Raw genomic sequence first — 19,892 nt, 5'->3', positions numbered from 1 at the left:
ATCTCTAAAACAGATAATTTTTTCTTATACTAAAATATTAATTTTAGTTCTCCAATTAGAATCTGTCATTTGAGTGGAAATTGTTGGAATATACAAACTCCAATTAAATTATGCATGACAAAGGGGTTTGGTTTAGTTCTCATATTAGCTCGTTGTGCATAGTTAAAAATAACATTCATATATACAGGCCAACATTTTATCATATTCCTCATAAGCCTGTTTCTATGCATAAAAACAATCCTGTGCCCAAACCTTTTCAAATTTAAAATAATTTTGAATTATGCACAAGAAATAAATAAACTAAGTAGTGGAATGAATGCTGTCTAAAATGGACCTATCAGACAATCATCCAATGAAAAGATCAGATGATAACAGAGTGGATAATATCCCACTTGCATCTTTCCTTTTTTCTCCCCTATATTTAAGATTCTGCAACTTTCTTGAATGTCAGTTTGGAAACTTTCAGATGTACTAAATTCGTTTAAACTCTGACAATCAGTGAAGAAATGAAATAGCACTGAACAATAGCAGCACTCTCTGATGTTTACAAATACATTTACAGGAGGTCGTTCCTCCTGTGAACCCATTGTACATGCCAATTTGTTGCAATCTTCATTATAATGAAAAAGCATGGGTAACAATGAACTGCAAACCTTATTTAGAAAACTCATAACTTACAAACATCAAAAGACAACTGGGGTCATCTCTAAAGCAGATTTCCTAGTTTCCAATGAGTATTTTGCTGCTTTCATTAAATGGACTTTAAAAGGTTTTTAATTGCGTTTCTTATTTTGGCTAACAACATGATTCTGATAATATTATGTTTGCAGCTATTAAGCTCCAAAGAGCATTATTTAGGCCCAGGAAAAACTGCTTACTGGAGCTATTGAAGTCTAGACTAAGTGATCTTTCTGAAACTGTGGAACAGACTTCTTTCAAATACTGGATTGCTAAAATTTGCTCACGTCTGTTTACACTTAGCTTGTTTCCTCCATGATATTAAGTGAGTATGAGTACTATCTCCTCTGAGTTTGCAAAGTGTATGTTACAGAGGAGACACAATATGGGGAATAAATGCTCAAGTTAGGTGAAATATGCTGTTTGGTGAGGGCACAATTTGGGCTTATTAGGCACACAGTTCTGCCAGTACTGAATAGTTTATATGTTGTTCAAGCCTAGGAAAAGTTAATTTCCTGTTCTGAGTAATGAAATCATATATGACCTGAATATACTAGAAACAGTTGATGCCGTAGTCCCCAATGTATGCATGCAAACTTTCAGAGATTACTCCAATTTTAGAAATAGGCCTAAGTTTCACTTTTCTGGAAATAGTTAACACAAACATGGGGAATTTATGTCTAGGGAGATAATGTTTTTCTGTTTTATGTTTCTATGTTCTTTTTTCCTGCTAATGAAAATTAGATAAATGTCTTCCATGGGTCAACAATACTGCTAATTCATTTGGAAGTACTCAGGAGCGTGTTTTAAGTTGATATAATGAAAGAGAGGAGGAAGATCTGCTTTCTATATAAGCGTATGAAAAAATAATAATAGCTCTACTCTCTACTCAGTTTTTATCTGGCTTTATTTTGTGGAATATGTGGTAATTCATGTTGTCATAAACATAATATATAAAGCAAAGGTCAAGCCAAAGTCCATGGTATTATCATATTCAAAAGAGATTTGGTTCATACAGAAAATCTTTTCCAATGTTTGTCTATAAGGAGATGCCATGACAAGACTGTCCAAGTCTTTGTAAGTGGTTGCCTCTGAGTATTTGTGTGTGGTTATACAGGAGGAGTAAAGGGCTTAAATACTATGTATGACTCTTCATTTGATTAGAATAAAAATGGTAGAGAGTATAATTGAGGGGAACCTAAAGAAAATGAAAAATTGCCTTAAAATATTTTGTATTGTTTTAGTTCAGTTTTGAGTTTTGTGTTCTGGGGTTTTTTAACTGTTGTGTTTTTGTCTACTACTTGAGAAAAACTTTTAAGAATGTAATACATGCTTATTATAAATCTGTCAGTGTATTTTGAAAGCATAAGAATTTTTGTCTCCAAGAGTCAAAAAAGGGTTTATATTTTTAAAAGGAAGGCCTAAGAAACTTTCAAAATCATTGTCAAATAATATATAAATAAATAACATTTAAGTAATGATAAAATACTACTGATTTAGAAATTTTGCTCTAATATTCAATAGATGAATGTTTTGACCCATTGCTACAATTCACCTAATTCACTGAGGGAAATTATGAAGACTCAATTCTTGCTGGTATATAGGAAAGAAATCTATTCATTTTCCTAAAGTTTGAATTAGTTTCTTGATTTTTTCCTTGAGAAAACTGTATAAGTAATTGGCATTTAAAACATATTTTGCCCCAAATTTCTCTATTTATTCTTCTTTCTCTGAGAAGTTGACTCAAAGTTGTCACAAGTAATTTTTGAACTGATAATAGAGAATAATTTTCTGGACTAAATGCTTTTAAGATTGGTTTATGATAAATCATCTTATTAGGTACACAGAAGCGATAAATCTATAGCAACACTTGTCCAAGATATGAATACTGTTGTCTAACACATCCTAGAAATTGACATCTGGTGCCATTTTAAAACTGAACTTGCATCTGAGTTCTTCATCACACGTAGTGTGGATTGACTTGGAGAACTCAATCATTATCCAGTTTTCTATCAATATTTTCTCATTATTTAAGGTATGCTTTATCCATAGGAAGAGCCTGGCCCTATGTGTATAAGTTATTTCCTCCCACTGAAATGAGAAAAAGCAGAACCAGAACTCTTTGTGACCAGTTCTTTTCTGGGGAAAAATAAATAAAAAGTCAAAAATATGTATATACGCCTTCACAGTATATACTTCAAGTAATTAGATATATTGAAAATCTTATAATATTTTTTTTAATTTAGATCACAGAAAAGTGTTTTGGCCCTGGCTGAAAAGGAGTTAGTTTTCCTCATAGCTGTCCTTATAGTTCTGTGCTCTGTCTTGGTAGCTGGAAAGGTTTTGATAACACTCTAGTGCTGATCAGGACTGGTGCAATATCAGCGCTGTCCCCCCAACATTCCACTCTCACCAGTAGGCTGGGTGTGGGCAAAATCTTGGGAGGGGACATAGCCAGGATAGCTGACCAAACTGACCAGAAGGATATTCCATATGATGAGTACTCTTCAGCACAAACTAAGAGAACTGAGTCAAGACATTTGTTATTATGGTGATTTTCTTACAGAGCAACAAACACGGAAACCCTGTCTCCTGAGCTGTACCTTACCTGGTTTTATTTTACTTTGCTTCCTCATGCTGCCTTGGCTTTTGCTTTTATTTTGATCCATGAGAGTTTTTCTATCTAATTTTCTTTGCCCTCCCACCCTTGCCCTGCTTAAGAGGGGAGTGATAGAAAGGTTCTGTGGGCGTCTGGTATCCAAGCAAGGCTAACCAACCACAAAAAAATGCTTTTAGAGCAAAATTACACAGAGTGGTTTATCATACCTAGGTTGAAAACAAAACAAAAGCAAAAATCCGTCAAACCCTGCAGAGCTGTTTCGACAACTGAGGCTTGAGAAAGTGCAAAACACAACCTGCTACATTGTAAAGCTACTTTGCTTTACATTTTCATACCAGGGCAGTTTGCACTGAATTATTTTTTAAATGTTTCACACAAATCAGAAAAAGGTATTGATCATCTTTAACTGATGACATGACCATAAAGTCATCAACAAATGTGTCCAATTCTGAAGTACATGCAGATGTCTAAGATAATGGATTATAGCACAGCGGCAATGATAGATAAGATTTCTTAATGTGTTTATTTAAATGTTGGAAAGCAATTTCTTAATTTCTTCCTATCTCATTTTGGTGCAAGTTTAAAAGTTTAGACATCATTAATAAAATTTTCTTCCCAACTTATCTAGGGAACTTAAAGGTTGTTGCAAGCTTTAAATTATTTTTCCTGGACCTCTATGTATGGATATCTTATAAACTTAATAAGTTTAACTGGTCCTGGAACTCTAAAATAGCCTAATTCTGCATAATTATTCTCCTTCACAGTAAACACAGAAACATGGTGATTTTTAACAATACTAAAAAAACCCCAAAAAACCAAAAAGAAAACAAAAACCCCACAAACAAACAAATAAACAAACAAAACAAAAACCCAAAAAACAGAACACAAAATTCTTCATCTAAATAACATTTTCCCAAAGCTGGGTGTGAATCTTTTACCTGTAGTTTACCCAAAAGTCACATGGTCCCTAACCAAATTTAAAGCCGTCTACAGTGACATTTTTACTCCTGCTGCTTACTGTGGTTGGTGAGAAATGTTGAAGAACTGTCATTACAGGAAAAGAAAGTTCTGTATTTACTAGCATTTTATGCTGAAAATTGCAATGCTAATGCTCAGCCCAGCACATTTCCCACAAAATTTCAGTGACTCAAAACTTCTATTTTTACTCCTGTAAAGGTTGTGGGGAATTTATAAAAAGGTTCTTTTTGAGCATCCTGACAAGTAGAAACAAGACTAGTAGAAAACAAAAGCAGAAAATCCACTATCTTTAACAAGGGCCTCCTTAGGAACACATCATAAAAAATAATGTGGTCTGACTGACTTAGCAGGGAATTCGCACCAAATCTCCATGCTTGACAACATCAACGATGGTCCCTTTGGACTCAAGTTCATTCTTCTGGAAGAATGTAGTATGTTGCACAGGCCAATCACACAGCCACTGCTTCTTGTCCATGTCGGTGGTGATCTGACTGACAGTGGGTGACATATTGTGCATCCATGGGGACAGAAGAATTCTCACACAAGGGTTGCTGATAACCTTTCCTAGGAGTATCTCAAAAAAAAAAAAAAAAAAAAAAGCAAATATAATGGGATTATATTGATTAGGCTAATGACAGAGCTGATGAGTTGAAACCTCCTTTCAGAGGTCATTTAGGGTGGTAGTGTACTGATTAGCTAAAATTATTCAGCAATCTAGAATTAGCAGGAGACTTTTATCTTTTTCAATCTTTTTTTCCTTTTCTTTGCTTCCTTTTTTTTCTTTCTTTACAGCATATGCACAAACCTGTGTGATGGAGTTGATGACTGATGATGATGACAGTAACAATAATGCCTGCTTGATTTTTTTTTCTTATGCTGCTATTCACTAGTCCTATGTACTGAAGGCATACGGTATACACTAAGAGTTCATTAGAAATTTCTGAAATGAACAATTCCTTTTTTTTCATTTGAAAATAGCTTTCATCTTCATTTTTGATTCCCCCTCCATCCTGTAGAGAATGTCAAATAAAAAAGCAAATTTCATGTCTGGGCTTATTTTTAAAACAAGGCTTTAAAATAATTGACATTTGAGAAACAAGGGAAAACTCTTCTATATGTTGTACATCCTTGTATTAATCTGCGTCATTACTGATGAATTGAAAGAATTCAAGAGAGTAATTATGTTATGCATACTACAGCAGGATCTACATATGTTTTTTATAATGGGACAATATAAAGTGAAGTTGCCCAGAAAATAAACAAAAAATTACACATTAAATATTACTTTAATCACTAACACTCTGTGAAGCACAGCACTGAGCATTCTGAATCTCAGACTCTCAAGGTTAGGACCAGAGATCTAGCTCTTGTTTCTCATAAACCCTGCTTATGAACACATGAACCTGGAGAGGTGTTGCTTTTTAAAATATGCATCAGATTCCGCAATCAACCACAACTGATTGATTGGTCATTGGTCTCTAGCACATAGATTCTCTACTTGCATGTAAGGCATTTATTTTCCATTTCAATGTTTAGTCACAGACAATAAAGGATAGAAAATACAAGAGTACTGTGTATCTACTGAATAATCATGCATCATAAAATATTTTAAGTCAATATATAACAAGTTGAGTTGACCATGAAATGAAGAACAGCAGTGGAGAGATAAGGTTGTTCTCTGTTCATACAAAAAGGGAAGTGAACTTCAGGTCATTCCTACTTTATGGCCACTAACTGTTATCCTGCTGTTATCCTGGAGGTGTTGTGCTTGAGAGATTTTGTCAACAATACTTTGTGGCTATTACTGGGAAATCCGGAGAATCACATTACCATTTGCCTCAGAGGAATTTTTCCACATGTCATCCAAGACAGAGGTTAAATAGCTATAAGAGAAGTTATGGAGGAAAGCTAATTAGAAAAGGGAAAGGATGATGGAATCGAGTATAAAAATAATTTTTAAAAATTCATTCTTTTCAAAGTTGTAATGGTATATGTCCTTCTGTGTATTTCCACCTCCTTTCCTCTGATGTCCTATGACATTCTCACATTTTGAGTTACATTGCATATTCAATCAGACAGCAAGCTTGGAGGAATATTATGTCTTCAATTTAAAAAGAAAAAAATCTATAGTATAACTTTTTCATGAAGGTCATTCCTGTAAGTTAAAAAAATAGGAGACTTATACTATATAAAATGTATTAAGAAAGCCCAGGTGTCATAAAACATAGGATTCAAAATACATATGACTAGAATCTGACCTGTTTAGATATGATGGATAGGGTGTTACATGAAAGTGTTTATCTTCATGGAAGGTCTTTCACATATCTTCTTTCCCTGAAAATTAGATTGTGGGAAAAATCCTACATTGGATTGATTTTTAGTTTTTATTAGAAGGTTTTTTGGGGTTTTTAGTTTGTTGGTTTGGTTTGGGGATTTTTTTGTTTGTGGGGTGGGGATTTTTTTTTTTTCCTATTGGTTTTGACTTTGTTATTTAAGGTTTTTTGGTTGTTGGTTGTTTGTTTTTTTTTTTGTTTGTTTTTGTTTGAAGAGTGGGTGTCACTATAGATTTCAGCAGTTTCTTCTGATAGATTCCTTTATCACAGAGCAACCAGGTTTCCACAAACATTTCAACATAGCTCACGTTTTCTGATAAGACTACATAGTTTGATTATCTTAAACATAGGCACTTCAGGAAACCACAGAAGAGCTAATCACCTAAGTCTGTCTTTATATTTAAACAAAAAATATTTCACTTTTAGGACACAATTCCTTTTGCTTGTTCTACAAGTTTATCTTTAGATGAGGTTATTTTATTTCCCCTGAGAATGAGTCTACTGCCACTCATTAGTTAATACAGGTCAAACAGTTTTGGGGTATTTTGAGGAAGTGAATTGATGATTTCAGTGCTATAGATATCTATATTTGATCATGTGTGCTCAGTCCTTGAAGACTAAATAATTTCAACATTTTATTTTCTCAGAGGGAAAAGCAGTGAACAGAAAACTGCATGAACTTTCCTGTGATTTTAGGTAGATAGAACTTCAAAATTCGTACCCACTACCTTTACTCATGCTTTTAAAAGTGTTTTGTTTCATCTATAAGCTGCTCAAATTGGAAGTAATTTCCAAAGTTCTGTATAGTGCAGAACCTGTCACTTATGAAAAGGTCTTAGTCCAGCTGATAAGATACTGCTGTGATATACTGAACATTATATTGGTGGGCTGAGCAAAATGGTGAATCCCTATTGCCTTTAGAACTTGCTTCTCTGATAGCTGCTGGAGAAATCCACGTGGCTGGAGGGTGAGACAATTATTTTTTTTTTTAATGAATAGTGTTTCTTGGTTAACTAGACTTTGTTCAAATAGCTGTTACCAAGTTTTCTAATGGTGCATTTAAAAGACATTTCTAGCAGGAGCACTTGTCTTATTTGCTATTAGTGAGATTGGCATATGGGGTTTATAATTTTTTTTAAAGAAAACTGGTAACTGAAAATCTGTATTATAAAAGTGAATAAAGTAATGTTTTCAATTTTCCTAAAATTTTCTTACTCATTTGCTGTCTGCTGTGATAAAACTCAAGGTAGTAGATGCTTAATAAAATGACTGGCAGGCAATATAATGCAAGTTGCTAGTAGCTGTGCTAGTTCTGTAGCACACACTTCAGTTCAGACTAAGCCCTGTATCTGTGGAGAATGATAATTAAAGAAAAATAAATATGAGATATTCAAAAGACCAGTTCACTGTCATTGAACAGGCACACTGCTGTACATAATTTATTTTTAATTCTTTCCTTTTCCCAAAATTCTTCACTTTGTAATATATATTCTGTTAACTCTGAGTACCCAGTACTAAGACGTGATTATTTTCCTTAAGTTTAAATTGTGATATTTGCCTTGTTTTCTCAGCTGTCTGTAGGGTTGCATTTAAATGAGATATTTGTAATTTATACCTTTTACTTAATAAATAAGTCCTGCTGCTGTAACCACATATATATGGGACATTTTTAAAAGACAGAAAAGCCATTCAAAAAAATGAATGAAAACATAAAACCACCTCTTTTGTTTACTGATTTTTTCCTAAATGAAGATAAAATTATAAGCTTTACATTACCATACTTTCCTTTAAAACTTAATTAAAACTCAAAGATTTGGTAAGAGTTATACCAGTGGCCAGGGAAGTAGCATGTTTTTAAGATAAAACAAAATTCCATGTAAATGTTTCCAAGCATATAGACACAGGTGTCTCTGTGTGTATAGATAACTGGTCAAAATACCTTTCCCTGTGGGCTGGTAGGCCAGTTGGATACAGACTATCAGGCTCTCAAAATATATAGGAAAGAAATTTTCTTTTTTCCTTTTTTACCCATTTTATTATTTAAAAAAGTAAGTAATTATATAATAAAGATTGTTCTTCCACAAAAATACCTTGTGAGAACTTTAGTGGTTTTGTAAAAACCCTGTATTGAGATTTAAACATTATTTCTCAACCACTTTACTCTGGTAGAAGATCACATCAAAACTAGTCTCATGCAAATACCAGATGACTCTTGTATCTCAGCTAAAACCAGACGTGAACAAGGCATCTTTTGTATTTACAAAGTACTGACATCTCAGTGCTCAGAAGAGAATAGGTCTAACAGTTTCTTATTTCTGTTCCCTGTTGGGCCATTTCTCTATTTTCCCATAGTTGACCTTCCTATGAACTAATCAGAAGAAGTAAGTGGAAGAGAAAAAATGGTACCTGCTTCTGTATACTTTTGGATGATTTCCTCCAAACAGTCCACATTTCTATTCCCCATTTAAAAAAAATACAGCAGGGTAATTTTTTGCTATGTAATCTCCCAAAAAGTATACTGAGATCACACTGGATAGGGAATTATAAAACTGTACTGTACCATTTTTTTGATGGATCTGTATGCAATTTTCAGAAGCAGACAATTTAGTATCACATCTATAATCTAGATGTGTATATTTAGAGAGAGAAAATGGAACCTTATCTTTTCTCTTAAGAAAATAATGTTTCTATACTCAACTTTTCTAGTGATGTGAAATTTTGAAATACATTTAAAAAGCCACTTTGTGAAATAAGTAATTTTATTTAGTGTCCATAACATTTTTTCAGACTGCTGCGATGAATTTCTCAGTGTGGTAAGCACTCAGATGCATTTATGATGCCTAGAGTAAGTGATATCATCATGTAGCTCATACCAATCAAATATTATTTAAGGTATAATAAATCAGAACAAAATTACCTGTCTGGTATTCAAAGGTTATGAGCAATAGAATTGTCATTAGTACAAAGTCATTGACAAAAGGAGAAAATCAGTACTGCAGTCATGATGCAATTATCGAGTTCTAGACTTCTTATATACAAAAAATAGGTTGTAACAGTTTAATGAAACACTGATAATAATTGTAAGCTCATATATTTGTCTTCAGATTTGACTTTTCTAGGAGGGCAAAGGAACAAAATTAATTAATGACAAGAAGCCACCTTATGTTACTGTGTTAGAAAAGATCTGTCATGATGTCTAAAGCCATATGACCTAATCAAAATAAAAACATCATTGTGCAAAGTATAGCAAAAATGACTCAATTATTTTCTTTCTTCATGACATCTTAAGAGTTATTAGTAGCATTTAAACACAGGCAACTGACATGGGAATTTCTGATCACAATCAGTTAACTTCTATAAGGTTTTTGATGTGGATCACCCTTCAGAAGAGTTTCTCCCTTCTTCCAACATTCTCTTTCTCCTTCTCTCTTTCTCTTAAACCTGTCTTATTTTTCTCTTTTTATTCCTCTTCCCCTCTCCCACATCCTCCATAGGTACTATAAAGCAGCAAGAGTACTTCTAAATTACTGTTACAGTAGCATATTTTTACTATCCCCATTTTCATGCAAAATTAGAAAGTGTATGTTTAGATTAATAACATTAATTAGAGTAAAATACTTCACAAGACACAAATGTATTCTTCATGCAAATAAAAGAGGTAAGTACCTCTGATTACCATGACATAATCAGAGAAAATTTAGCTCTCACTCTCCTGCACAAAGTATTTTTTGATGAATCATGAGTCTCTTTGGTTATGTGGAGAGTTGGACCAAAACCAAACAAAATGCTGATGGTTCATTTTTTCCCATCTCCCAGAAGTTTAAGATAGGGCAAAATTCATTACTCCAAGATATTCTAATTTGTACCTTTATCTGAAATGTGTAAACTAATATCTATGAAGAAGTATCTGCAAATTAGTTCATCAGAAGTGTAGAGACCTATTATGTGGGAACTCCCAAAACAATTTTTGAAGTCATAAAAGCCCTTCAATTTAATGTAAATTTATTGTAAATACTTTCTAGTTGATCTTGCAGTCCTTTGGCAGGCAAAATTCTCCTTGATGCCAATGGGAGTTTTGCCATTATGAGAATTTCAAAGATGAAATCTTCTACAAACAACCTAATAGTCTAAAATATTACCTTTTATTATCTCCATGAGAACTATAATCCTTATAAACTTAGTGAATAAATTTGTTCTTGACTTGTGACTCTGAGAAAAGTAATACAAATATAAGACCATATCTAAGTCTTACTTATTTTTATAAGTAAGGAACTAAGTGCAATGTTTGTGCCTTGCTGATTTGCTGTCTGCCACACCCCTGCCCAGCTGTCTGCTAGTATGTGGATGCATTTGATCCTGTGGGAATAATGATTCTGTACATATCTGACTGGGAATGAAGGTAACTTAGATAATTTAACTTGCTAATACAAGGACTAATTTTCTTTGTATTAGGATATAAATCTTCTATGAAATCTCTAGCCAGCCCTGTGTGATGCACAAGGATTTCTCTCTCTTATGAAGACAGGCTGAAAGAGTTCAAAAAAAGGTTTTGGGGACACCTTTTAGCAGTATTTAAAAGAGGCAATAAGGAGGCTGGAGAGGGACTTTTGACAAGAGCATGTAGCAATATGACAAGGGGAATGGCCTAAAGTTAAACAGGGTAGGTTTAGATTAGGTATTATGGAAAAATGCTTAAGTATAACAGTAGTGAGCCACTGGAACTTTGACCAGAAAGGTTGTTGCTTCTCCATTCCTGGAGGTGTTCAAGACTAGGCTGGTGAAGCTTTGAGTAATCTGGTCTAGCAGAAGGCATCCCTGCAGGAAGCAGGGGCTGTAGAAATACATAAACCTTAAGGTCCCTTCTAAGCTAAACCATCCTACGACTTTTGTTTCATATAAAAACTTGCCAAAAATCTTGTCCTAAGCAGTATCTTCAAACCAACGAGGCACACGAAAACAACCATTGTCCTATTATTGTCTATTCAGCCTGGATGTAATAAAAATTATTTTTTTATTCAGTGTTAGAAGAACTATGCTTGTTAAACAACAAGACATCAAACTGGGTAAAAAGCTTGTCAATGTAGTGTATAATGATAAACATTTGAAGTACTCACAGTAACCATCCTATTGCACAGCAATCTCCCTGTGCCTGATTTTCTAGTCACTTCAAATACTATCATGCAGGATAGTTCTCCACAAAACCTCATTTCCCAGTGCCATGTAGCTGCTGTGAAATGAGCCACTTCCCCTCAAAAATGAGTGGAAAGTTGTAAGAAAGCAGTTAGATACTTACCAGTGATGTGCATACAATAATAAAAAGGGCAATGCTGTTATTGTAGCCCAGCCTTTACAGACAGAAAAAGTGTAGCTTTCTGAACTGTGTTCTGGTCACTCCTATAAGTCACTGAGGATGGCTGGACCAGATCAGTTCTTGCAAAGTAAATTCCAAGAGAAAACCAAGTCTATTAGAAACTATTCTGTGTTTCTTCCCAGACTAGCTCAAAATAAAAAATTCCATTTCGGTTCTGACATAGCATGTTTTTTCGTCTGTGTAATATGCAGGAGGAAAAAAAAAAATCTAAACACTAAAAGCTACAGTTACTCCAAGTGGAATATTAAGGATATCTAACATAACATATGTCTGAATGTCTCAGCACTCTGGCCAAATGCCATTCTTTGATGATTATATGTTATCAATAATATTACAATTATATTATATTGAACCAATTTTTACTTGTATTAACAAATGAAACATTTGTGCTGGTTTTTCATCATTGTAATATGTTAATTCAGCATAATTTGAATTGGATACATTTTATCCTGTCTGTGCTGCAGATGAAAATATATGCATTACAAACACTTATATTAAATTACATTACTTCCACAAATTAGTAAGGTATTTTGACACTCTCTGTGGAAAACCTACATTGATTTTGTCTGTGATTTCAAATGTATTCTAAAAGTCAATGAGCAGTGAAAGGATAACACAAGTTATTTGAATCTCCAGAGCCCCTTTAATTGGTTGCTTCTTCCGGCTGACATCCTTGGTTGTTCAACACACAGGATGCTGATACCAAAACATTGATCAAAACCTTTTGACATGAATTTCACAGTGGAACTGAATATGAGATTGTCAGTTTATTGGAATAAGTAATTTCTCAAAGGAAACTGTTCACTGTAGAGGAGACAGAAGACAATCTGACATCAGGGATACTGTAGTCCAGAAAAGTGGGCTTGTGCTTTTTTGTGGCATTCTGAGTGAAGTGTCCTTCAGAACCACTAAAGGTCTGTTCTGATGCCTGCATTATCTGGAATTTTCCATTAAGATTTAATACTTGTAGCTTATGATAGCATAATCAGAATAAGGTATCAAACATATTTTAGAACTTACAGTTTGGGTGCCAAGTTCAGGAAAAAGTTTACTCAGCTCTGTCCAGAACAACGCTGAAATACTTCCCTCTGCTCTGTTAGTGTTTCATATCACTGTTCCTTCCCATCACCCTACCTAAAAAACTCTCCTATATGAATATTAAGCTGTGAAATCTTCAGTCAGATTTTCTGACTTATGGTAATGTTTTTGGAACAGTTTGCTATAGAGTCCTAAATTCTGATCCCAGAACTATACAATGAATTCCATTATTTCTAAGATATATACATTTATTTATCTCTGTTCTAGCAAAAAATACTTGCTACAGCTTTTGCAAATATTTCTCAAGTTCTAAAAGGAATATTTTTATTGATTTTACTTTCTTTTAATGAGTATTCAGAAGAAACACAGGAAGCTTAAACTAGCCTACTTCAGCAGAAATTCAATTCCGAGCTACAGAAAATGTTTTATCCATAAACCCCACAAGAGGTAAGATAGAAGTAAAACCAGTTGTTTTATTTTTTATTTGTATTCAAATCCGATTTGTTTAAATTACATCATTGTAGTGCCTGATTCAAATAACTTTCAATAAGCCTCTGTATATCCAGATGTACACATAAACATCTTCCTAAAAAACTCTGTCTCTGAATGTATGTATGTATGCATATACTGAGGTCTGTGTGCACCTGTACATAGTTACAAATATTGGTAAATTCAATTATGTTTCTGTGTTTATACACCCATATGTGCACAAATATTTTTACAGCTTGTTGAAAATTCGTAATAAATCTTTGGTAAAGGGATGTTAAAGATATTGATTTTCCTCATATCTATTTTTTTGAAATCTACATTCAAAACTAGAAAGACTGCAAAGTCACCTTGAAAAAATCTGCATTTTAGCTAAAGAAATTTTCTGTCACCTAAGACAGGACTTAACATTTCTCTTCTTGTGCTCCACGAGGTTCCTCTCAGCTCTTTTCTCCAGCCTTTTGAGGTTCCTCTGTATGGCAACATAGCCTTCTGGCATATCAACCACTCCTTTGGGCATTCTTTGCTCAGTAAACTTGTTAAGGTGTGCTCTGCCCTGTCATTCAGATAATTTATAAGGATGTTGAGCAGCTTCAGACCCACTACTGATCCTGGGGTACACCATTAGTGACTGGTCTCCTTGTACCACTGCCCACTGTCCGCTGGACTGGGTCATTCATATTTTTAACCTATTCTACTGCCTTCTCTTCCAACCTGTACATCAACAGTCTCTATTAAGAACTTTAGTGACACAGTGTCCAAAGTTTTACTGATATCAAAGTAGACAATATCCACTTCTTTCCCCTCCTCTACCAAGTTTGAATCAATATGACTCAGTCAGAATTGTTCAGAACCCACAATCTCCATACTTCACAATTTCAATTTATTTTTCAAAATTAAAATAGAAGGTTTTCATTATAAATGGTTATTTCAAAATCCAGCATTTGAGCCTTTTTGTCTCAAATACTTTCCTGATCCTCATCCCACTGCATACAGAAAAAAATGTGAAGAATCATCTCTCTCTTTCCTCTACTTCTTTATCTAGCCCATAAGATTTTTGTATTGAGTTTAGTCATTTGCTTGGGGTTTTTTTTGTTTTATTTTCTTTTCTTGGGTTGGGTAAGGAGGTTGGAGGCTACTTGCCTTTTTGTGGCTATATGAAAGTAAAATGCATATATATGAAGCTTAAAGGAAAGCTACAGAGAAACAATTACTCCTGCATTACTTATACAAATACTTGCATGCATGACAGTACCTCTTCTTCACAGTTAGATGTCCAGATGCTGTCAGATATTTCACATGATCTTTATTCCATTGGTCAAGAGTTTCAGAGCCTCACTCAAATGTTATGCCTTGGAAGGTCAGGATCATGCAGGGAAAGACAATTTTTCTGCCAGCTAGTGCCAATCCTGTAGAGAGTCTTCATACTAGAGGAGAATCCTTGATTTGGCCTCTGAATTTCATGGGGAGATAATGGACCACCGGGGTGATGTGCTCATCATGACCTCTGCTGCTAAGCAGATGAGCTAACATGGCCTATAATACCTGGAGGCTTTTTTAGGTTGCTCTGTGCATTATTCAGGGCAGCATCTAGAAGCTGGGTTTCCACGTCTCAGTGTAAACACCCTACTGCATTATCCCTTTTTAAATATTTTTAAGGAATCTTTTAAGTTTCATAACTAAGTATTCAAAAGTTTTACATTAAAAATATGAAGCAGAAGGTCTATAATAAATCTTCTGGCTTAGATTAGCCAGAAAATCAAAACTAAAATATTTCAGTAAATTCTAAAGGTGTGTCCCAATCTTCAAGTTAAAATAGCAGTCATGGACTGGACCTAACAAGGGTATAAGGATCCCATTGTCTGCCTTTTTATTATCCATACAATAAATCACAACACAACACACTCCTAATGCAGTGAATGAAATGTCAGGTTGCTGGAGCATGGCAATCCAAATAACCTAGACCCAGAAATCAGCAAAATAAACATTAAACAGAAAGGTGTTCATAAGTACTTCCCCCTGTTTAGCTCTCTAATTAATTTTTCCCAGTAGGCATCTTCTTTTATTCATGATAAGAATGGTGGAAAAAATTCTTAGCAGTAGAAACAGTATTCACCTGTCCAGATATAATTTAATCCTTTAAAATCCCTTATAAACTCAGAAAAAAATAATTATTTTAAGAAGCAGTTAATTTCATCTTGAAATATATTTATAAAATATGGCAAACAAATTGTATCCCCTTACTTTTTGTTGACTATAGAGATAGCCAGGCAAAAATGCTTATATTGAAAATATCTAAACACAGTTTACATGTACTTCTTGGATGTAGGGGACAGGATATTCTAGATATATGGGAAATAACATCAAACAGAAATTTATGCCTTGGACCTCAGCACATCTCTAGATATGTCTGCTATTTCAAAAATGGATGCAAACTTGGTCTTTTTGTTCTCTTGCTCAAAAAGCAAAGAAGGTAAACCAGAACTGAATAGGGCATTTTGAGATATAAACTTGCTCTTCCTCACTGTCTCAAGAAAACAACTGCTCAGTTTGAAAAGTCTAACTAAAATAAGGTGAAAGATAGTTATCACTTTATTAGTGTCACATAATTAATTAGTACCAGTGGGCTACACATTCAGGATCAGGATCAGTATCAGTGATGCTACTGAGAAACCACAGCTCTAGATTCCTTCAAAATGTTTATAAGTACGGACATATTTCCAGATACCCTTATTTAACCAAAATCCTCTAAATTTCATCTTTCCCCTGCAAGTCTTCTGATCCTTGTCTGGAGGTCACTAGTACCCCTCTCCAGCAGTGCAGATTGACTGCTTGCTCCCCCTCCAGCTGTGTGAGGAAAACCCACTCAAGGTCCTTGCATCCAGCAGTGGCAAGGCCAGGGTGCTGATCTCATGCTAACACCCAAACCAAGCAAGCTGCTCCTGGTGCCCTTTGGGGCAAGCATGCTGTGTGGCTTGGGCTGAGGTTGGGGTGCTGCAGGGCCACCATATCTGGCACAAGTCCAGTGCAATTGTTGGGGTTTCTTCTCAGTCTTTCCCATCTGCAATATATTTTCATGGTGACTTTTGTTACAATTTTTTTTAAATTTAAAATTTTAACATAACTTTTTTCTTTAAGCTTTCTTTGCTACAGAAGTGTCTGAAAATTCATGGGTAATGTTTAACCTAGCTGATCATTGTATTCCTTCCCAAAGATGACAGCTGGGGGTGAGAAGTCTTATTTTTTTTTGGACAAGCAGCATTCAGTCTTGTCTATTCAATACACACAAACACTTGTGTGCACTCATATTCTTATCTTAATAGGTAGTGTTAACCAGGCTATTGGCCAAGTGTATATGTGCAGCCTTGCACTGATTTCATGCACTAATCATTGCAGCCATGGTTTTTACAAGAAAACCAGCACCTGCTGTATATTTAAGCTGAACAGATTTTGCAGAAAACTTGGTGCGTAGGAGCTAGAATGTCTGTAATATGTTTTTTGCATCAGTCCCAGTAAGAACGAACAGCCAAGTGTCATTAATTTCTGCATTTTAGAGAGCTGGGTAGGTATGTTCTCCAGCTTGCTTTCTGGTCATATGGAGGTGTCTAAGAAGACTTTATGAATTTAGATACCTCTAAGGCTGGTGACATTGGGGGCAGAATTTAGTTTTTAGTGACAATTTTGTGATTAGGAAGTTAGGCCTTAACTGAGACGTGTATTTAGGACCCTAATTCTCAAGGAAATCTTCCTTGCATGCTTTACTTGGGTTTAAAATTAGCTGGTACTGATTTATAGTGGTGATCTCTGACTCTTTCTCTAAATGACAACTGCAATAGGCAGGGCAGGACACCCCAGAGAGAATGTCATTTGGGATGGATTCATCTACCAATCTGACAAAGACTGCTTCCCCCACATAACAATATCTGTCCTAGTCAGCAGGGAGGCATAGCTCTGATAAATCAACTCTCCTCAGATGCAAATTGAATCTGAAACAGCATGATTTGTGGTTTCAGTGAGGACATGCATTTTCTATGTGAAAATAATAACACAGGAAATCATTTCAACAAGCCAAAACTAAGCCTTTCTGTATCTCTTGCACAAATATTCCACTTCAAGTAGTGTGAAGTGTCTCTCTGTCTCTTTTTTGAGAAGGTTATGTCTTGTCTTTTAAGATACTGCCAGTAGTCAGAATGACTGAAACCATGACAATAGGGAAAAGGAGGTTATCGTCCTCTTGTATGGAATCCATTTGCTTTCTGATGAGGCTACCATACAGAATTTCTTCAGTCTTTTCTTATTATTACATTTTGGAAACTTATAAAAGTTTTTAATAATATAATTATAATTATTTTTTAGAAAAAAATTCTATTAAAATTTTAAATATTGTTATTAGATTGCATCAGAAAAACTCGTGTAGACCTCTTTTCCCTTTGAAAACATTTCAAACAAAAATCAAACTGCTTTCCAAAATCACAACAAGCTAGCTAACATTTTATTTTGACACAAAACATATATGCATAAAAATAGGATGTTCAATACTATTGGCATGTTCTAATGTGCCACTTTAAAAGGATTGTCTTCTCAAAAGCAAATAAAATAGTCAGCTACAACTTTTTAGATAGTATTTTTTCCTTTTCCCTGGAAGTGAAAATGACTTTACTCTCTAATACTTTTCAGTTATTACCAAAAAAGCATATCCAAATAAAGTTCTGGAATATAGAGACAATAATCTTACTTTTAATTCAACTTTGACTTCTTGCATTATCAGTATATATAGTCACTTTTTTCCATAGGGATACTCTGCAATGCTTCATTGCACGTCTTCTCTTCATTGTTATAGTCAGTAGAAATTTGGACTTCAGTGGCTACTTGGATACCTTTTTAATTGCCCTAGAGCATCTAAGACATATGTGCTGGTGTTTATGGCATAAGGATTGAAAGGGACCTGTGATCTCTTTTGTAAGAATTTTTAGGGTAGCAGGATATGCTAGGTCATGGAAATGAGCATTAGGTATTTTTATGTGAATAACTTAAGACTTCAGTCAATGCAGTGAAAGGATCAAATCACTTTTTGGTAGCAAACATGTACTTGCAGAGACATGAGGTGTGTTTTGATCTGCCCTAACCACAGTGCAGGAGGTTGATTTGTTCTTCACTAGGAGATTCCAGATCAACTCTGGCTTTCATTTGAGAAGGTCTTTCGTGGAGCCTGTGTTGTACCTACACATACCTAGATATTTCGTTTTAGATATTCCTGTTTCCGAAACAAACCTTATATGTCTGAATCAACAACTCAAGTAAGTAACAGAAATCTGTTCATTTAAACAGGAACCTAAACACCAAGCTCAGATGTAAACCAATATGGCTGACACACAGGGAATACAAGATAAATTTGTGCTGAAATTAGGTGAGGTAAATTGCATTCCAGTCCCTACATATGCGGAAACCCTACAGTTTTTGTGCCTGTTGTGGATGTACTGTCTGCATCACCTAGTGCTCTACAACCACTGTCAATGGTTCCTATTGCTCTAGAAAAATAAACTACTCAAAAGGTGTTCCACTCTGAAATTTTTTCTTCGTTAAAAAAAAAAACACCTTTGAAAGAAATTCCAAATTCAAATTCAGTTTTAATAATCAACTCAACTGGAATCTCTATATTTCATGTTTTAATCTGCTAAGGACTTCCTGTATTGTATGCCTCTGTTGCTGTGGTACTGGGTGAAAAATCTTCCTTTTTCTAAAACACAGCTAGGTGTTTCTAATAATTATTTCATAAATGCTCTTGTGAGCTTGTGTCCCCTTTTTTTTTGCTGTAACTGAAAAAAAATACTGTACTGTGAAATTTTGTTTTCCTTAAGATATTGTTAGAGAATTTTCAAAATATGTGTTTGATTTCCTCATTCCTTTGTGACATTATCATTTTCTCCTAATGGTTTTCTTATTTCCTATTATCTTTCTCTTGAAGGGCAAATACAGTTGAAAAGAAATTCACTTGGAAAAAACTCAGGAAAAACTGGCTATAGTAAAAAAATAAAAGTCTAGGCAATAACTATGCTCAGAACTTAGGTTAAAGGTCAAGAAATCAGAAACTACATGGGAATGAAAATATGTGGATTAAATGCTGAATGGCAGTCAACAAGACAGATGTGAGAAACTGGAAAAGAAGTAAAACTAAAGCAAAGAAAATAAGAGAGTGATCAGAGTTAAGGCAACAAGAAATTTGGGCAGAACTTCAGTTAAGTGGCATATTGACCAACAACATCAGCTGAAGGGGATGTTGCATATGAAAATACTGTGAATAATCACTGGCTTAAAGGTAGAAAAATGAGGGCTTCTTTGTAAATCTGACCTCGTGAAAAAAGAGAAAGCATGCAAGAGTTTGAAACAA

Source organism: Passer domesticus, chromosome 2, assembly GCF_036417665.1.
Source record: "Passer domesticus isolate bPasDom1 chromosome 2, bPasDom1.hap1, whole genome shotgun sequence".
Classification (NCBI taxonomy): Eukaryota; Metazoa; Chordata; class Aves; order Passeriformes; family Passeridae; genus Passer; species Passer domesticus.
This window is presented reverse-complemented; position numbering follows the sequence as displayed.